We start from the raw sequence: 20,274 nt of genomic DNA, 5'->3' as shown, positions 1-20,274 counted from the left end.
ATTGTACTTTAATCGCATACAGGAGGCTCTTGCAGGGTCTAACAAGCTATTAAAATAACAGTGGGATAAGAAAATCGTAATTAAACAGAACTTGCAATAAAGGAAGGATAAAACTTTAGATGACTTTACAGGAAGTGTTTATGGAAGGCTGTGCAAGTCACATGCAGGGAGGTGTGACTATGGTTCATAAGCAAACTGATTTAACTCCTAAATGACAGAGGTTTGAGCAGTGAGGCTGCATGGACATGTTCTATACACCAAAACTGCTTCATTAAGCTAAAGTTGTTTTGGTGACAGTAGTGTCCCTTTAAAATCTAATTTTGTTAGATTTTTTTTTTTTCCTCCATGAAATGCTGTCCACTAAGGTTTCATGTGCTATTTGCTTAAATAATTATTGAATGCATTATCACTCTGGGTAAAAGAACTTTAGACATAATGTTTGAGAGAAACCCTAAGGACCATAAACACTACATTTTATACAAGTCTTTAGGATACAAGACGACTACGGGTATATTAAAATAATGCCCCATAGATATTTGTTTCTAATGAATTGGAAAGAGAGCTTGTACTTTTCAACACTACTACTTGGAAATCGACTGCACATCTGTAAAGCTCTTGCTGTTTAAAAACCTGGCGGCTAACTTCTCCATCTGTACGGGACATGGGATTAAAAATTCCCACCATCTATTTATATTGAAAAATATATTTTCATTTATCATCTCCCACCCATTGTACAGCGCTGCAGAATTCGCGGGCACTTTATAAATCATAATTTTAATTGGAACACCCAATTTGTCTACTCTGAAATATTTTGGCTCTTAAAACGTATAACTTAAAGGAAGTTCAACTCTTATATCGTCGAGATCTGCTATCTTGCTGAAATGTAACCAAGAAAAAAAATGCCAAAGATTCCACAAATCAGCTTTTGAATTTGCAATGTAGAAACTAGAAACAATAAGCTCTAGAAATGGAAAGGAAGTTATACAAAAAAAAAAAAAAAACCTCTACATCCAGAGATAGCTGTGTTTATAGCCGTATCGCAAATTAACAGAGATAAGAGAGCTAGAGAACTGTGCAATAAAGGAAGTTTAAACATTAGATCTCTTTGCAGGAAGTGTTTAAGAATCACATGCACGGGTGGTGTGACTAGGGTTGCATAAACAAACACATTTAACTCCTAAATGGCAGAAAAATTGAGCAGTGAGACTCCAGGGACATGATCTATACACCAATACTTCATTTGGGAATATATAGCAATGCTGATTAACATTAAGAGTTTGTAGATAGATTATCAGATGTGTAACAATGTAACAGATGGAAAGCAGTTACAGAAATTGATTCTTACTATATGAGCAATCTGAATTATCGCCTAATGAAGAGCCTATAAGATTCACTAAAAGACGCTTATCGCACATTAACAGTTCCAGGGGCGGACTGACCGGTCGGGCACTTCGGACATGGTCCGAGGGCCCGGCCGGGAGGGGGGCCCGCCATCAGGGGGCCCGGCCGCCCCTTTAAATGCTGCAGCCGCCTGAGCGCTCTCTTAAGAGCGCTCAGGCGGCTGCAGCTTCTCACCTCCCCTCCCCGTAGCGTGGCCGAGCTGCTCTGCGTCCGCGGTGCCGGGCGGAGTGATAGGAAGGTGCACACACACTGAGTGTGCACCTTCCTGTCAGTCCGGCCGGGTACAGGAAACAGAAACTCCTGTTCCGCGCGGAACAGGAGTTTCTGTTTCCTGTACCCGGCCGGACTGACAGGAAGGTGCACACTCAGTGTGTGTGCACCTTCCTATCAATCCGGCCGGCACCGCGGACGCAGAGCAGCTCGGCCACGCTACGGTGAGGGGGTAAAAATAGAGAGGGAGGGAGGGGGGGGGGGAGTTAAAAGAGGGGGGGTTAAAAGAGAGAGGGAGGGGGGGGGTTAAAAGAGAGAGGGAGGGGGGGTGGGGTTAAAGAGAGAGGGAGGGGGGGGTTAAAAGAGAGAGGGAGGGGGGGTTAAAAGAGAGGGAGGGGGGGTTAAAAGAGAGAGGGAGGGGGGGTTAAAAGAGAGAGGGAGGGGGGGTTAAAAGAGAGAGGGAGGGGGGGTTAAAAGAGAGAGGGAGGGGGGGTTGTTAAAAGAGATGGGTTAAAAGAGAGAGGGAGGGGGGTTAAAAGAGAGAGGAGGGGGGTTTAAAAGAGGGAGGGGGTTTAAAGAGAGGGGGGGTTAAAAGAGAGAGGGGGGTTGTTAAAAGAGATAGGGGGGTTGTTAAAAGAGAGAGGGGGGGTTAAAAGAGAGAGGGAGGTGGGTAAGAGGAGGGAGGGGGTAAGAAGAGGGGAGGGGGAGTAAAAGAGGAAGGTGGGAGTAAGAAGAGGGGGGAGGGGGGTAAGAAGAGGGGGAGGGGGTAAGAAGAGGGGGGAGGGGGTAAGAAGAGGGGGAGTAAGAAGAGGGGGAGAGTAAGGAGAGGGGGAGTAAGAAGGGGGGTAAGAAGAGAGTGGGAGTAAGAAGGGGGGGAGGGGGGTAAGAAGAGGGGAGAGTAAGAAGAGAGGGGGGAGTAAAGGGGGTAAGAAGAGGGGAGGGGGGAGTAAAAAGAGGAGGGGGAGTAAGAAGAGGGGGAGGGGGGTAAGAAGAGCGGGGAGGGGGTAAGAAGAGGGGGGAGTAAGAAGAGGGGGAGTAAGAAGAGGGGGAGTAAGAAGAGGGGGAGTAAGAAGAGGGGGAGTAAGAAGAGGGGGAGTAAGAAGAGGGGGAGTAAGAAGAGGGGGAGTAAGAAGAGGGGGAGTAAGAAGAGGGGGAGGGGGAGTAAGAAGAGGGGGAGAGTAAGGAGAGGGGGAGTAAGAAGGGGGGTAAGAAGAGAGTGGGAGTAAGAAGGGGGTAAGAAGAGGGGGAGGGGGGGTAAGAAGAGGGGGAGGGGGAGTAAGAGGAGGGCAATTGCCCCCCGTGCGGGCAGCCGGCAGGGGAGGGAGGAAGAGAGGACCCAGGAGCTCAGCCTGCAGCTCCTCTGGGTCCTTCTTGCGCGAGCACAGATCGTTGCCGCGGTTACCACGGCAACGTTACGGCTCTTGCGAGAGTAAACTCTAGCCCTGGAGCTACGGGCTAGAGTTCACTCTCAACACTGTGACCACCAGGTATTCCTGGTGGTCGCAGTGGTGAGAGTGAACTTTAGCCCCATAAACACACTGCCCCCACACACCATACACATTCACACACTGCCCCCCATACACACACACTGCCCCCACACACACCATACACATTTACACACATTGCCTCACACACACACATACACTGCCCACCCATACACACACAGCCCCCCATACTAACATTGCCACACACATACACAGCCCCCTCGTACACACATTGCCCCACACACCCTACACATTCACACACTACACCCCCTCACACACACTGAACCTTTCACACACACTGCACCCCTTACACATTGCACCACTGCTCCTATACCCTACTACAGCCTCATATCCCAGCAGACCCCAGGTAAGTTGTCAAACTGTTCTTAAACGGTTTGACTACTTACTCTGGGAGGGGGGCCCGGCCCTCCTGGCACCATAACGACTACACAGAGTAGTAGTGGTTATTGTGCATGGATTATTTCTTTAAATAATCTACGAGTGCCCCAGTAGCCAGCAAGCCAGCCAACCCACAGCCCAGCCAGCCCACAGGCTGGCCAGTAGACAGCCAGCCAGCCTACAGGCCACCAGTTAGGCTTAAAGCCAGCAAACCCACAGCCTGCCAACCGCAGCCAGCAAGCCACAGCCTGCCAGCCAGCAAGCCACAGCCAGCAAGCCACAGCCTGCCAGCCGCAGCCAGCAAGCCCACAGCCAGCAAGCCCACAGCCTGCCAGCCGCAGCCAGCAAGCCCACAGCCAGCAAGCCCACAGCCTGCCAGCCGCAGCCAGCAAGCCCACAGCCTGCCAGCAAGCCCACAGCCTGCCAGCCGCAGCCAGTAAGCCCACAGCCTTCCAGCAAGCCCACAGCCTGCCAGCCGCAGCCAGCAAGCCCACAGCCTGCCGGCAGTAGCCAGCAAGCCCACAGCCTGCCAGCAAGCCCACAGCCTGCCAGCCGCAGCCAGTAAGCCCACAGCCTTCCAGCAAGCCCACAGACTGCCAGTCAGCAACAGTAATTAAGGTAAGAGGAGCCAACTTGGCCTAGGTATCAGCTATGTTGTGTTGCTATATTGTGAATAGGAACCAGAGTGTTGGAGAGACCCCCCTCCAGGCCCCATTAGACTCTATTGTAGTCTCTAATGGGACCTGGAGGAAATTCTTTCTAACACTCTCTAAAGGACACTGAGATAGCCTCTGCTAGAATGCTCCCCCCCTCCATGGCCCATTAGCCCTCAATTGTAGTCTCTACTGGGGCCTGGAGGCGACTGTTTCCAGCAGGGACACTGAGATGGCCTCTGTTAGAAAGACCCCCTTCCAAGCCTATTAGACTCCATTGTAGTCTCTAATAGGGCCTGGAGGGGATTCTTTCTAACACACTCTCTAAAGGACACTGAGATAGCCTCTGCTAGAAAGACCCCCCTCCATGGCCCATTGTAGTCTCTACTGGGGCCTTGAAGGGATTATTGCACTTTTGTTCCTTGTGTCTAAAGATTGTGTAGGGTGTGGCTGGAGGCGGTGCATGGAGGCGGGACATGGGTGGCGCTTGCTGCGGAGTATGGGTGGGGCCTGTAAGGGGCCCTTGATTTATTTTGCCCGGGGGCCCTGAGGGTTCTCAGCCCGCCCCTGAACAGTTCTGTGTGTCTGGCTTATACTATTACTTATTCATAGTCTTATTAACATGGCTCACTTCCAGCAGAGACACACTGTCGTTTATGCATTTTTAAATTGAATTTTTTTTTAAAATATCTCTCCTTCCGTACATGCAGTTAAAACACATGTATGCATTAAATTAGCGCTTGTTCTATTGTAGTTTTGGTGAAAGGGGTATTGAGGGACAATACCGGTTATTTGTCAAATCAATTAATAAAAAAACACAGAAACGAAATCCAAAACAGTTTACACAGCACCAAAGCCTGGACCCAATTCTGCAGACTGAATAAAATAAGAAAGTCAGGAGTCACTTTATTGGTTTTACCGACTGCTCATCAAATAAACACTGTAGTGTTACGAATGCATATCTGCATGCCGAACGCTACAGCCCTGATCCCACTGTATAAAAGGATAACAACAAAATAAAACAAAATCACTCATCTTTTCTCCGCACCGGGTTGCGTCAGTTTAGTTCAGCTACTCCGGCCTTAAACGTGAAATTCACTTTGAATTCTCAGTTTAGTAATTAACCATGTAAAGGTGTAAATTTTCATCATACTGTCCTTACCATACCAAGTCCTATTTGATGTAAATCTGAAGTCGAGCAGAACATTAATATGATGATTATCTCCACAATATTACTCTGTTTTGTTTTTTTGCCATTTTGTCTGTAGAAAATAATTATATAATTTAAACAAAATCTAAGCAGGCTATTAAAAGCAAAAGCAGTACTGCTATACAGAAACGAGATGGAAAGAGGATCCTGTGCAAACAAGACTGTTTTTTATGCTTTGATGATTATTGCAATGCTTTAAATCAATTCTACCTTAGGGTCAGACATTTGACATGCTTCAGAGGCAGTATTCATGCTTACAATTGGCAGAAAATGGACCAAATCACTCCGAAGTCATTAAGTGGGTCACGTTGCAAATGAAATATTTTAGCTTTTTTATATTTGAAAAAAATGAAAATCACATGGGCTATGTTTGACTGTTTACGCTTTTTTATTTGCTTGTGTATTTCATGTGGCAGACATGTTTTTGAACGTTAAAAGTTAACACATAAGGTTATAATATGTAGTCCAACGGTTTAACAAAACACAAGTTTCAGTACTAGGTTCCTTCAGATATTTAATGACCTGGAATTCTTGCTACGAGGGATACGTTTTGTATCAGAATTGAGCTGGTCAACCTTGAAAGAAAGAGGAAAATAAATAAATAAATACAACCCACTTTTGGGCTTCTCTAATAAAAGAAATAAAAAAAAAACAGAAGAAAACGGAAATCTATGCATTGTGCCATTAGAATTCCTAGCAAAATCACAGTCTCAGTACATTGTTAGAAGACAACACAGAGTGAATTAAATCAGACCGCATGAAGCTTGAATAGAATTATACAATATAAAAGGAATAAAGATAAGACACATGACCTCTCTGGCAATTTGAAAGGAAATGGATTTTCCACTGAATTTGGAGTACTAGAGAGTCTTGACAAAGGAAGTGTATATAGAAGGTAAACAAAAGAAACAGAACTAAATAAATACATATATTAGAAAATATAATGCTTTCCTAAGGAGAGGTCTAATGCGTGTGCGCAGCATTGCCACGCATGTGCATTAGGTCTCCCCCTGCCGGCAGCCGCGCATGCACAATCTGTCTCCCCAGCCGGATGACGTCGGCGGACCCTAAACCAGAGCCGAGGGACATCGGCGCTGGTCTCAGGTAAGTCACTGAAGGGGTTTCGACCCCTTCAGCAACATGGGATGGGGGGTGGGAGGGAGAGGGGACCTGCAGTGCCAGGAAAACGATTTGTTTTCCTGGCACTGGAGTGTCCCTTTAAATAAAAGTTAAAAATGAAAACTATTTGATGTTTTATGCCCCCACAGATCCACACCCAAAGAGAAACGGCTTTGACAACTACCAGGCTAATTAGAGATTTTGTTTTTAATTATTGATTTGAGGGTTATGGAAAGATGAAAGCAACAGAGGTCATAAAAAGACAGCAACTACCAAACCAGAAGGAACATGAACATAAATAGACACCTGTGACACCTGTGTTTAATAAAGTATACAGGATTATTAAAGGAGTGATAAATATATATGACGGATTCCTTTTAAGGTAATGACTTCCATATTTCACTCTGTACACAAACCATGGGATCTTGAAAGCGTATGTCATATGAGCCATCTGTTAATCCAAATAACACGCATTTTGTCCCGCCATGTTACACCCACGCACTTTTATGGTTATTGACTAAAAAGGGATTTCTGCAGAACAGATAACAAATTTTAGACAAAATTAGCAAAATTGGAAGAATTCTCCAAGATATTCTGGCTTTGCAATTCTCCACAGTGTCTGCATATTTCAATAGGTAGAAAGCATGTTTCAGGTTATTGGCTTAAAGAGACACTCTAGGCACTTACTTTGTATTTCTAGCACTATAGTATCCCTTTTAAGTCCCATTATGCAAGCATTAAAAATGTATTTAGTTGTTCAGCATGTTACCTTAAGCATTTACTGCTCTCCTATAATAAATACCCTGCCACTATAATCTGTGGAACGTGGGATCTACAGTACTGTAACCCCCAAGGTTCCAGCTTCCTCCCATCCCTACCAATACAATTGCTCCAATTTAAGAAGCGCATGTCAACATGCTGGCTTTATTAATCGATTCATTCTATTCACTGGCTTAGGCCGGTATCACTATAGGAATAGAAGCATGTGCTATAGTTGTTTTGATCAAAAAAAGAATAAATTATTGTAAAGGGGTTCTCCTGCTCTACTCATCACTCTGCATAACTGTTTATGCCAAGAATTGACAGACAAGTGAATGTTCACTTGATGATGATCACAACACACACACACACACACGCTACCACTATGTATAAATTAAATGTAAGTTTACCTGAAATTTAAAAATAAGTGACGGCTAAGCCATATTTACATAACATACGTTGTGGTAAGTCAGTCCCTTATTGAAGAGGGCAAGGCAAATCTTTTACAGGCACAATGCACATTGTAACAGGGATAAAGAAGACCAGTCCCCTACTTCGGATTCAGACCTGTTCCACTGCATGGTCTGTACGACCCCTTTGCTTGTGCTGCCTCCAAATATTTCTTTACAAAAAAGGTACTTGTGGCTGCTCACAGGCCTTTTTCTTTGCCAAGAGGTCCCTGGTACAAGGACACAATGCAGCCAGAACGCAGATAATAAAACTCTGCTACCAGAATCCCTGATCGGACCAAACAGGACACATAGTTCATGGATCCATCAGGAAACCATACTACTTTATTGAGAAGGTTTTTATACATGTCTGTAAACACAAGTCAACCAAACATAGTGAAGAATTGGAAATGTCCTCTATCACACGAACATGTTTAATTAAAATTACAGCCAGAATGAATGGGGAACCATGCTTACAAGGAAGGATGTTGTCAGGAAATGACAAAGATGGTGGACTAAATTGGAGACTTCAGGGAATGGCAGAGCCCCCAGTTTGAACTAGTCTAGAGTCAACGTCGGGGCGGAGCCTGACCACGAGCCGGAGCGGTCGCAACTCAGCACGGCTCCCGACAGAAACCCGCAAAAAGCCCGACAAGTGGGGAATAGAACCCCCAACTGACCCACTCCTGACCAGGGGCACCATCGGTACTCTACCCTACAACCTCCCATGCCGTTTGTGTGCCCGGCACGGGTGAACCGCCGGAAGCGCAGACCCGTGGCCTACAAGCCGGCTGCAGCCCTCGATTGGACGGCATTCCTCGACGGCCTCGATCAGCCAGAGGATTCAGCAGGGGACGATCCCCATACGGCACCCTTACCCACTCGGGCAGAAATGGGCCGCCGGTCCCAGAAACCCCCACCGGAGACGGCATCAGGGTCCAGGGATATCAGCACCATGCTGCAACAACATAGGCCGCCAGCCAAAATGGCGGGAGCAGCGGAGCAGGACACCATGAAGGTACACAGGGGTCCCAGCCCACATGCCCAACCCCCAGAACAGGTACTTACACCAGGGGGAACCACAGATGGGTCTGCCCCAGTCACCCAGCGGGACTTCCAACACTTAATTGGGGAAATCAAAAACCTCCTGGCGACCAGCATAGCAGCCATTAAGTCAGACGTGCAGGCTATAGCTGTCAGGGTTCAGACCACGGAGAACGATGTTACTACCATCAAACAGGGACTAACAACCCTGCAGGACACAGTACTGGCACTCCAGAATCAACAGCAAGCACTCTCCCTCCACTATATCGCCCTCGACGACAGGACAAGGCGTAACCACATAAAGATAAGAGGAGTACCAGACGACGTCTCCTCAGACGAATTACCTCACTACCTGAGACGCCTCGTGGCCGCCATCCTGCCACCTACACAGGCCAAGAAATTTAATACAGATGGGATGTACCGCCTGCCACCTTCGGGCAGGACAGCCCCAAGCTTGGCCCGAGACGTGATTGTCCGCTGTGCTACCTCCCAAGACAAAAGAATCCTGATGACTGCTCTCCGGGGCAAGACGCCACTAACATTTGAAGGCGCACAGCTTAACATCTACCAAGACCTCACCAGAGCCACGCTACAATGGCGCAGATCGCTGAACCAAGTCACCAGCACCCTCAGAGAAGCGGGGATAGAATACCATTGGAGGTCACCCAGATTCCTGGTGGTCACTAGACACGGAACTGTTCACAAACTCTCCACACTTGAGGAGTTCCCGACATTCTGCCACGCTTTGGGCATACCCGCACCCAACCAGGCCATTGACCAGCGACCTACTCCTGAGGCCTGACTCCAGCAACAGAGACTTTACCACACATGTTCTATGTTGCACAGTTATAGCTACACATAATCTGCTGGCCCTGAGCCACTCCTAGCTCACCCATCCCCCCCACTGACAAGAGGGAGCGACCGCTCCAAACCTACTTACCCCCCCCAGGCCCCCCTGGGCCCTGGGTACACATAGAAGAAGGCCATAACTCAGAACCCGATAGGGTTACTCTACACCTATTTAGCTACATTGTCGTTACACCTAGTATCCACTGACTCCAGACTTGGCCATCACTGACGGTCCATAATCTCTAGAAAGAAGGCTCCAGGCTCCTCCACAAGTCATATTGTCTCTGTTTTACTGGCAATAGAGGACATGGGAGATCAGTTACTGCAGCCATTGAAAGGTGGAGAAGTGTCCGTTACGGGCACATTTAGACCTAGAGGGAGTTAAAGACTTTCACAAAACTAAAAAGAATGCAGGTTGAATTTAGACATGCAAGAGGATTAAAAGGTTTCGACTAAAAAATAGGGGAAAACATAAACCATACAAAACAGACAGAAACAAATACTAAGATGCTGTCCGTTGATATTTGTACAAGGGAAGCGTTGGGTGTGTACAGAATGGAATCCACAACTTTACAATAAACCTACAAGGCATACGTGTACCTGCGGTGATAAAAAGGAACTAAACACAACACTTCAGCAGCCGTCATAAAAAGAAACACCTGCTATATGGATACTGGTGTCAAGTTTAAAGTTCCTGGATCCCTGTGTGAAACTCTATATAGGCTGAAGGAGAGGGAAACAAACAAAAAAAAAAACACACACCACACACACTTTGTATCTCTCCCATATCAAACACCAAGAGAGCTGTTCTGCAACGCAGGGGTGGCCAGTAACATCCAGGGCGTTGGTAAAGAATTATGGGAGTTGCAGTTCAAAAACAGGTGGGGTGCAGGCTAAACACTGGCAACCATGCTATAGGGTATACATTAAATATATATATATATTGAAAATGAAAAAATTCTATGCATAAAAATGGTATACATGTATTTTTTCAAGGTAAAGGGGCTAGCGTATGATGGAACTCTTTCATTTCCGGATAAGAAACTTCAAATCCAACATCTGGGAAAAACCTCGCTCTGGAGTTAGTCACATGCATTCCAGCAGATCCGTTAGGAAAACACCTTCTCCGCCCATCGTGGTCAATGACTGGTCAGTTAATGTAGGTGGGAGAGGTGATGAAAGAAAAACATTCTCTGAAATAGTCAAATAACTTGTAGAAGTCTGCTTCCCTCCCCAATAATCACTTATTATTGACGCTATTACGCTTTATCGTTACATCCTCAATGGGGTAACATCACGTTCCATGATTGTTAAAATATTTATTGCATATATTTAACAAATATCTGTGAGGTGCAAAAATTAAAAAATCAATAACTCTTCGTCTTATAACTGTGGGCCTCAGTCTTCGCTCCCTGTCAATCATTGTTATAAACTATATCCTTTGCATCTGGCAGTCAAGCATAGAAAAAGTACACAGAGGAGAAATTAAACAAGGTTTCTATTTCTCAACTTCATTTGCAATATTTGCCCTGGCTGTGCCTGGGCTGAATTGCGTTAGGATTTCATTTTCTTTTAAATTTATGCTAAATGTTTAGCAAAAAGGAGCATCATATTAAATAGCTAATGGAACACTACAGTATCAGAAATATAAACATGTATTCCTGACACTATAGTGGTAAAAACACTTTAGGTTTCCTGCCCTCCTTGCCTCCCTTATTATATGTATTTAACTTACCTTTTTTTCCCCCAAACGCTGGTTTTGCAGCGTCTGGCCCCCGCTTTGTCCCACAGCCATGGCTGAGATGATCAAATTTGATGATCCCAGCCAATCGTCAAAAAACAATCCCAGCCAAATTTGACGATCTCAGCACATCTATGATGTGCCAATCAGCATCTACTCAAAAGAGATGCATTGAAGCGTTTAGAATCTCCATGCAGAGCATGGAAACTCCGAACATCAGTGCTGAACAAGTAAACACCTCTAGTGGCTGTCTAAGTAACTGCACCTATAGGTGTTCCAAGGCAGTCTCTGAAAAGGCAGTGTTTACATTAAAAAGCCTACAGAAACAGGCTGTAGATACTACAACAACTACATTAAGCTACAGTTCTTCTGGTGACTATTGTGTCCCTTTAATGTTTTATAAACATTTTATTCACCTGCGTAATTACCAGAGAAGAGACAGTTTCCCTTTAAAGGCCAATTGCTAATTAGGCAAATAATTCCTTTACATCAAGACATTATGACATACTATTGACCCTTAAATGGTTACTGTGTTAAATAACAGCTAAGATGACAAATTCGGGAGTTGAAATAGAAAGGTTATGTGAAGACAATGCAGAGGTTAAACGTAGGATACAGATGGTGCTCAGATTTACATTGGGTCAGGAAAAGTCAATGTATGTTAAAATGATGTGCGTGGAGTGTAATGATATCATCACGGAAAAAAAAATAACAAAAAGTAAAAAGTCATCAGAATTCCTGACCAGCGATTGAATACCCTAAAAAGCAGATGTACAGACAAAGTACTAAATCATACCGTATAGAGCCTTATACATCGTATTGTTATAGATAAAACACGTACGGTCTATAGGACACTGGGAAGAAATACTGTGATTTCGGGAAGAGCACACCAGGATAATGACAGCATGGGGCTCAGAAGGAGCCTGTGGGGCATTTCCAGTTCAACAATTTTAACCTTGAATTTGAAATTCACTTAGAATTCTCATTTTAGTAAATAACCCTGTTAGAGTCTAAAAAAAGTGGGGTATCAAAGAACAGGCTAAAGATGAGGTATTCTAAGAACTATAACCACTACATCTGTACCGGCACACTGTTTATTGCTTTCTAATGGTTTCACAGTAAACTGGGGCACGGTATCACAGTAACTGCACCACAACGACTACAAGGAGCTGTAATTACTATGCTGCTCATACAATGGATTGTTAAGAACACTCCAAAGACCATAACCACTATAGTTCGCAGCCAGAGAAGGGAGATATTTGCATAGTTTGAGACCTTATTCTGGGAGTGCACCAGGGACTGCAGTGATTATGGTACATGTCCCTTATCCGTATTATTACAATGCAGTCGGCAACGCAGCTGCCATGGTTATCCGTTGCATTAGAATTGCTGTGCAGAAAGTCTTTACAGCCACTACATTGGCTTTTTGCATTCCTTGAGGATTTGCTTATAAAATCCGGATTCCCACATACAAAGTTCCAGTTTCCTGTCTTATTAGCATACGATCCATTCTACGTCCTTCACTCTGCCAATCTGCTTACAATTTCTCATTTTAGTTTCTGGTCTTAGTGTCTCATGCTTTGCTTAAAAAAAAAATTAAAAAAAAAAAAAAGGGTTAGTACAAAAAAAATAAAAACACCACTTTTTTTTAATCCTCTTCGGGACTGGCTAATGACACAGAGCAATACATATTTGTATGTGCCTCGTTTTATTGAAATACTGCACATACGGACTCCAAGCACCAAGACCACTTCAAATCACTGAAGTGGTCATGGTGCAAGGAGTAACATTTAAAGGACCACATACTCGTTTTCCTGGCACTAGAGTGTCCTGAGGGTGCCCCCACCCTCAGGGACCCACTCCCGCCGGGCTCTGGGGGGAGGAAGGGGTTAAACTTACCTCTTTCTCCAGCGCCGGGAGGGGAGCTTTCCTCCTCCTCTCCTTCTTCCTTGCGACGTCATCGGCTGAATGCACATGCGCGGCAGGAGCCGCGCTCGCATTCAGCCGGTCGCATAGGAAAGCATTTCCAATGCTTTCCTATGGACGCTTGCGTGCTCTCACTGTGATTTTCACAGTGAGAATCACGCAAGCGCCTCTAGCGGCTGTCAATGAGACAGCCACTAGAGGCTCTGGAGGCTGGCTTAACCCTCAGTATAAACATAGCAGTTTCTCTGAAACTGCTATGTTTATAAAAAAAGGGTTAATCCTTGAGGGACCTGGCACCCAGACCACCTCATTAAGCTGAAGTGGTCTGGGTGCCTAGAGTGGTCCTTTAAAGAGAAACTCTTGACCCCTAAAGCACTTTAGTTTGATTTAAATCTTTGTGAGTGAAGAATGTGTCCTCTTTACTTCATTTAGCAAAGAGTGCAGATTTCACTAGAAATTTATACTTTTATAAATAAAGTTACATCCCCTTAGCTTTTCAATCAGACAGAACGTCCTGTTACTTCCTAGTTGTTTAGCTCAGCAAAGCTAAACTCAAGAGGCAGCAATTGCTCAGAGCACCTGCCTTGCAAAGACTTCTCATATAGCTGCATTGGGAACTCTGATTGGACAGACCTAGAAAGTCTGGGCGGAGTTAGAAGGGGAGAGCTTGTAAAAGGCATAACTGCAACTTTTGCAAGCTGTTTTAAGATATACTCCAATTACAAAAAAATAAATAAGTATAATTAAATGCATGCAAGTTTATTTATGAATGCACAATGTTTATTTATTTTGTATTTGGGCCGTGGAGTGTCCCTTTAAGACGGAATACCAAAGTGATTTCTCTCCCTCAAGCCTTCTGGTCCCTCTGTCTGCCCTATACTTTCACCTTTACGCTCATGAGTTGCCATATGGCATATTGTTTTCTATAAATTATATTAGGTAGCTTCACACAGATTGTACATTTGAACATGTTCTGCATAGATTGCACTTACTGGTAAGAATTATCACTGAACTCCAAACACACTAATTACAGAGCAGACTATAATAGCATGCGCCTTTATAAATCTAAACTTATTTTAAACATTTTTAAAAATAACCTGGGAAGAGCCATCTGAAACCTAAAAAAGTTAAAATCGTACCAAAAACTGTAAACGTAAAATAAATAATTTGAAAAAAAAATTAACACATTCATTTAAAATATTGCAGATACAAATCAATAATCCCCTGTGTAAATCACTTTGCATTTATTAAGGTAGAGAAAACACACAAACGTCCATGAAGAGGACAATGCAATTAGCTATAGCGATAGTAAGTGGATAGCAGACACACTATGGGAATGGCAAGCCATATATGGCTAAATGCTTGAGAATCAGGGTCATGGCTAGGGGGTAATGCCTTAGTCTGACCCCACAAAGACAGAACACATTGTGATGGATTAGTCAGCACCCTCCCCCTACAAATTGCTGGTGTACATATTGTCGAATGCCAAGAGATGATGAGACATATGTTTAGAAGTCTGATTCCAACAGACAGTCTGTAGAAGAAAGTAGTGAGCTGGGAAATCCAGTCATCAGACAAGAAATAACAAAGAAATAAAAAATAGTCACTATTTCAAATTACAGTGATATTGAGGAAATTGTAGATATTATACACACACACGCACGCACGCACAGAAATACAAATAAAGTAATGATATTTCTCAAAAATGCCAATACTTATCATGCAGTCTATATGAGAATGTTTTTCTTAATTTTAATCTTTAAGTTATTTAGTAGATAGCACCCTAATTTGGTATCCTCATGTGGGATTGCCATAATTAAGGATATGAAATTAGGGCGCTGTTAGCAGGTGGCTCCCTTACTTGGTAATGGTTATCTTTTCCGGCAATCCCACATAAGAATAGCAAGTTAGGGAATTATTTACTAAACAGCTGAAAGATTAAAAATCAAGAAAAGCGCTTTCTATAATTGTATTTCTTTCAGCAGTTTTGCAGATAAATTACAATTTTATTTTGTAGCTTTGTGACTCATACCTTTATTTATTCCCCATACAGAATAATGGGTGTTCAGATTTACATAAGTAACAACATTTTCCGAGAAAATTCAGTTTGCACAAAATTCAGAAAATATCAGTTTGGGCGAACTGGAATTAGGTGACATCGCAAATTACGCAAAACGTAAGCACATCACACAGCTACTGGATCCCAGTGAGCTTCAAAACCCAATAGAACGTGGCTATAATGACATTCAAAGCGTAGGACCTTGCTACCGTTGTACCTGCATAGATTGTTTTAAAGGTGTTACAAAGAATAAGTAAAAAAAAAAAAAAAAGAGGTGCAGACCTTAAAGTAAACAGGGATTTTGTTCTGAAGAGCAGATATCCCAAAATAAAAGACTTATTTTCCTATCAGTCTACCCTACATTCTAATTTCTAAAAAGGAAATCCTCATCCAATCGGGATATAGCTCTAGCAAGAAACTAAAAATGCAGTCCAAGGGTTTTGATTATTAAAAGTAAAATATTTTTTTTTTTAAAAATGAAATAGCAAACAAAATAAATAAATAAAATAATAACAAATAAGTACTCTTTCAGTAACACTACCCAAGTCAATGGTAATCCCTCAATGTGTTCTGCCAACCTGTAGAGATACTGTTTTGGCCAATAATGGGAGAAAGTAGAGAGAATGTGTTTCCACGATTTGTATGTAAACCATTCTTATCCTAGAAATACCCAATGCACACTGCTACTGAGAAGTAACAGTAAACAATTCTCTAACATCCATCATTAGCACTGGACCATTTAAAGCGACACTGTCATGCCAAACTTACCTTTCCCCAATCGATTCCTCTTTGCTCCCTCTGTCAGGATCTGTTCCTCATTTCTTCATGTCTGCTCTAGTTTTAACTAACTTTAAAATCATAAGACATTTTGTCTTATGGAGGCTTCCATTGCCATGACCAGCTATGACCAGTGGTGGAGCAAAGTGGGCTTCATTTCCAAGTTCCCACGAAGCCTCCTTCCACTTTTCCCCGAATGTCCTGTCATTGTAGAAAGAACGCCGGCAAAACAACCGAATTGCATCCTTACAGAATGAGGACAGTTTCTTCATTTGTGTTAGGACGCAATTCGGGACTTTGTTCGTATCGGAATTACACTAGAATAAATGAAATTCCGATTCGTGCCGCGGCTGCATCATGCAGCCGCTCAATAGATAGCTATGGTATCAGGGAGCTATCTACCAAAAGGCTGAAAGACCTAAATTGGTCTTTCAGACAAATTTACTAATACTAAGTAAATATTATTATTATAAATAAAGATAAATTCGTAAATAAGCCTGTGGCTACTCACTGTTTAATAGACATGCACCTACTCGAGGTATAGCGAATAGGGGCAGATTATTTACTAATACGAAGTATTGGTCAAATTACAAAGAACTTTCCCACACTGTGTAAAATGACACTGAGCACTCTGATTGGTTGGATTTCAAGCCAACCAGTCAGAGTGCTATGACAGGTAAATGTAGAGCACTCTGGTTGGTTGGCTTAAACCAATCAGAGCACTCTAAGCTAAATTGCAGGGAGTGGAAAGGCTTTGAGCCCTTCCCCGCCCTGCGGAACTCAGTCTGCGCCGTGCCCTCGCTGGGTGGATTACTTTTTGTTTGTTTTAACAGTGAGCAAAACACAAATTTGCAAGAAGGGCTGTCAGGGGGATGCTCTGCGGTCTACCCTACCAACAGAGACTGATCAGGGGTTTATGCACTAAACAGTGAGTCACAGTGTGTTGATAACCAAGTTTTTTTACGGTGTGATAAAGAACACCACTGATTCAGAGAATTAAAAAGTAGACAGAGGATGGGATATAAAAGGTGCAAGCCTAAATTAGCCTAAAAAATCTGCAAGCCTAAATTAGCCTAAAAAATCTGCCTTATAGATTGTCTCAAAATAAAACCGTTAAGAACCACAGGTTACGCAAATATCATTACCGTCATTGTTTTTATGATACCAACATATTCTGCAGCGCATCACAGCTGCACAGTGAGGTGATAGAGAAGTGAAAGCAACTGATAAGGTCAATAAAAAGCGGTATAAAGGCACTGCTCAAATGAGCTTACAATCTCACCAGCATACCATGCCTGTCAAGTTACTGGCCTTTATGGGGTAAAAGCCACACACTGTGCAAATGCTCTTGCTGCTTCGGTCCCTCTAACAATGTGGCATGTCCCCTTTCTTCTACACTCACTACATCCACCTTTTCTCTGTCAGTATACAAGGAGCTTCTGCCTGCTTGGGAAGTAGAGGAGTGGAAAAGTTAGTATTGGGGGACAGTCCCCAGAAAGTGTAATAAGGAAGTGCATAATTTAACACAACAGCCCCAAGTTCGGGGCGCTGTGTGCATAGTATGTGTTTAGTTGGCCAGCCTGCATTATTGGCGGGCAAGCTGACATGCATTCATTCCCACCTAATTCTTCTGGCAGACCTGCAGCTTTCTGGGCATGTCTGCTACTTTGGGTGGTCCCGGTTATGTAATTTGCACCTGTGGCTCACCCTTTATCCTACCCACTGTGCCCTGCTTCACCGGACATTGCGGTTAGGGGGTTCCAGCACCAATGGGCTCTTAACCCAACCCAGTCAGTTCAGATACAAACTGGGCAATACATGCATATTGAATCATTTGTGCATAGCGTCCTTATGTATTAGAAAAAACATTTCATAAACTGAGATCAAAATAAAAAGCAGTACTTCGATAAACAGATGTCAACACAAGCATATTTGCTATGAAACAAGCCTGTGTTTATATAGGCCACAGGTCTGCAGAAAAGGGGGAAAAAAGCCAAATGAATTGGGTTTTGTACACGAATAAACATGTATAAGATATATAACCGAAAATCATGAGGTTTGCTGGGTCTCCATCATTCTAATTCTGGATGAGAAAGGCTCACAGGTCCAAGATTGGAAGATGAGATGCTGCATATTGCGTATTGTAGCTCTGTACCAGGAATTTGGAGAGGGAGGGGGGCAGATTTTGCAGCGTTCCATGATGTATCAAAGACATTAAACATCTTAAAACACAATGCATGCACAAAGGCTTTAAAAAACACAATCACCCAGAGATGTCTGTTACAGTAAGAGAGCCATTAAAACAATGAGCATTGCCCTGACAGATAGCCAACCATCACATTCCCTGGCAGAATGCCTCTATGGAGCAAAGCACAAAACAATCCCATTGAACTGCAGGTGATCCAGACCTGCTGATTACAGGAGTTACAAAGCAATGCACATCAACTATTAGCAGATAATTAGCAAGTCATCACAGCCATATGCAAAGAATCATAATTACTGATAACTCTACCAGATAAATAAATCAGTCTAGAGAAACGAAAAAAAAAAAAACACACACACACACACACACACACACAAAACACTGCATTATCCTCAGCTGCTAGCATTCAGAATACCAAATGCAATATATGGTGTGTGTGTGTCTCATAGGAAAGACAGAGATTGAGAGAATGCATAACAAGGCATATCAAAAATACAAAGACATGTATCTGCTGACATCTCCAATGTACAATACATTTCTATACATAAATACATATCCACAGACAATATAGTGTACAGACACACATTACTGAATTCTTATTTCAGACAAGGTAACATTCTAAATCTAGAATACTGCAGTCTTAATATACCTGTTACAATAGGTGTGCACATATCCATATATTAATTAATAATGTATCCATATAATATATTATGTATCCATATAATTATATAATATATCTATATATATATAATATCCCATGTGATGTAGCCATTGGATGGTATGTACATGATATGAATGGAGGTATAATATTTGGCATGCTGTGTACCTGGGTGGAGGTGGCTCCCAGGGATGAGTGCCCTCAGCATGTCCCAGGCTGTGCAGTGTGTGGGGGTCTGTGCTGGGGGGCCCCCTCTACCTCACTGTGAAGCAGTCCTGCTCAACCAGACACACTGCTCCTGCAAGAGCAAGGGGAGGGGGCGGGGCCTGCCAGTGCAGGACTCAGCATCACGCACTGATTGGCTAAGCGCGCAGCCAATCTTGTCAGCGTTCTAGCCAATCGGCGAAGGGCAGGGCGGGGTCTGACAAACACAAAAGACGTCAATTGCTTTTAGCGCCTGGTAGTGTGCACTGTGTGCTGAGTGACGTAACCCGAAGAGGGCGGGGCTTCCTGTGTGTGTGCGTGTGTACGGTGTGTCGGAGGTAATAGCTGAGAGGTTGGGGGGTCCTTGGTTACCGATAGAACCTCACATCATCATATAAACTCTGCAGTCGCCGCCGCCAGGTGGCGCTGTTATCGTGTTTACCTGCAGCTAGGTAGCAACTGCTGCGTCACGTGTGATTGTGCGCGGTGATTGGCTGGCTTTTCTGTAGGCACGCCCATTTCTGTGTGTACATTGAGCACGTGGTGTCTGCAGTAGGAGATGAGGTTGGGGCATGTTATCAGCCCCCCACACCCCCCCAAAAAAATTAAATAAAAAAATTGTTATTAAAACAAATTAACATTTTAGTCTGCTAATTAAAGTAATACAGTTATAACAGGTGTTTTCCTTATACACTGTATGGAATATGTAGACCATGAGTACACTGACTGTCACCATGAAAATAAAACATTACTGTGTACAATGTAAAATGAGGGTCCGTCAGAACGCAGGCCGCACAGCGCCATGCTGCCTCGCAGAGTCTGACTGTACCCCATTATGTGACCTTTTAGCTGCACTGTGCCAAAACAAAGCATAATTAAAATCCCTTGAAATCCTATTTATTTTTTAAATTGCCGTGTGTGTACATATGTGTCTGTTTGTGTTATGTGTGAGGGGGCTGTTTGTGGTGTTGTATGTATGTATGTGGGTTGTCAGCGGTGCTGTGTTTGTCGTCGGTGATACCGTGTGTTTGTGTGGGCTGTCTGTGAAGCTGAGTGTTTGGGTGTGGGCTGTTTGCTAGTTTTTGCGTGTGGAGGAGGATTCGTGTGCGGCTGTGTGTGTATGTCTCAA

General features: G+C 43.7%; 1 protein-coding gene across 1 annotated transcript in view; it reads right to left on the bottom strand.

Annotated features, from left to right (window-relative positions):
- Positions 1 to 19,258, bottom strand: part of TIAM1 (TIAM Rac1 associated GEF 1) — a 277,233-nt gene extending 257,975 nt beyond the window's left edge. Inside the window, exon 1 of the mRNA XM_063447935.1 lies at positions 19,110 to 19,258. The gene's annotated coding sequence lies outside the window, so the exon portion shown is untranslated. The remainder of the gene's footprint in view (positions 1 to 19,109) is intronic.
- Positions 19,259 to 20,274: the final 1,016 nt, after the last annotated feature.

The sequence above is a fragment of the Pelobates fuscus genome, chromosome 1 (assembly GCF_036172605.1).
Source record: "Pelobates fuscus isolate aPelFus1 chromosome 1, aPelFus1.pri, whole genome shotgun sequence".
Lineage (NCBI taxonomy): Eukaryota > Metazoa > Chordata > Amphibia > Anura > Pelobatidae > Pelobates > Pelobates fuscus.
The sequence above is the reverse complement of the archived record's forward strand: the minus strand, read 5'-3'. Positions and strand labels throughout refer to the sequence as shown.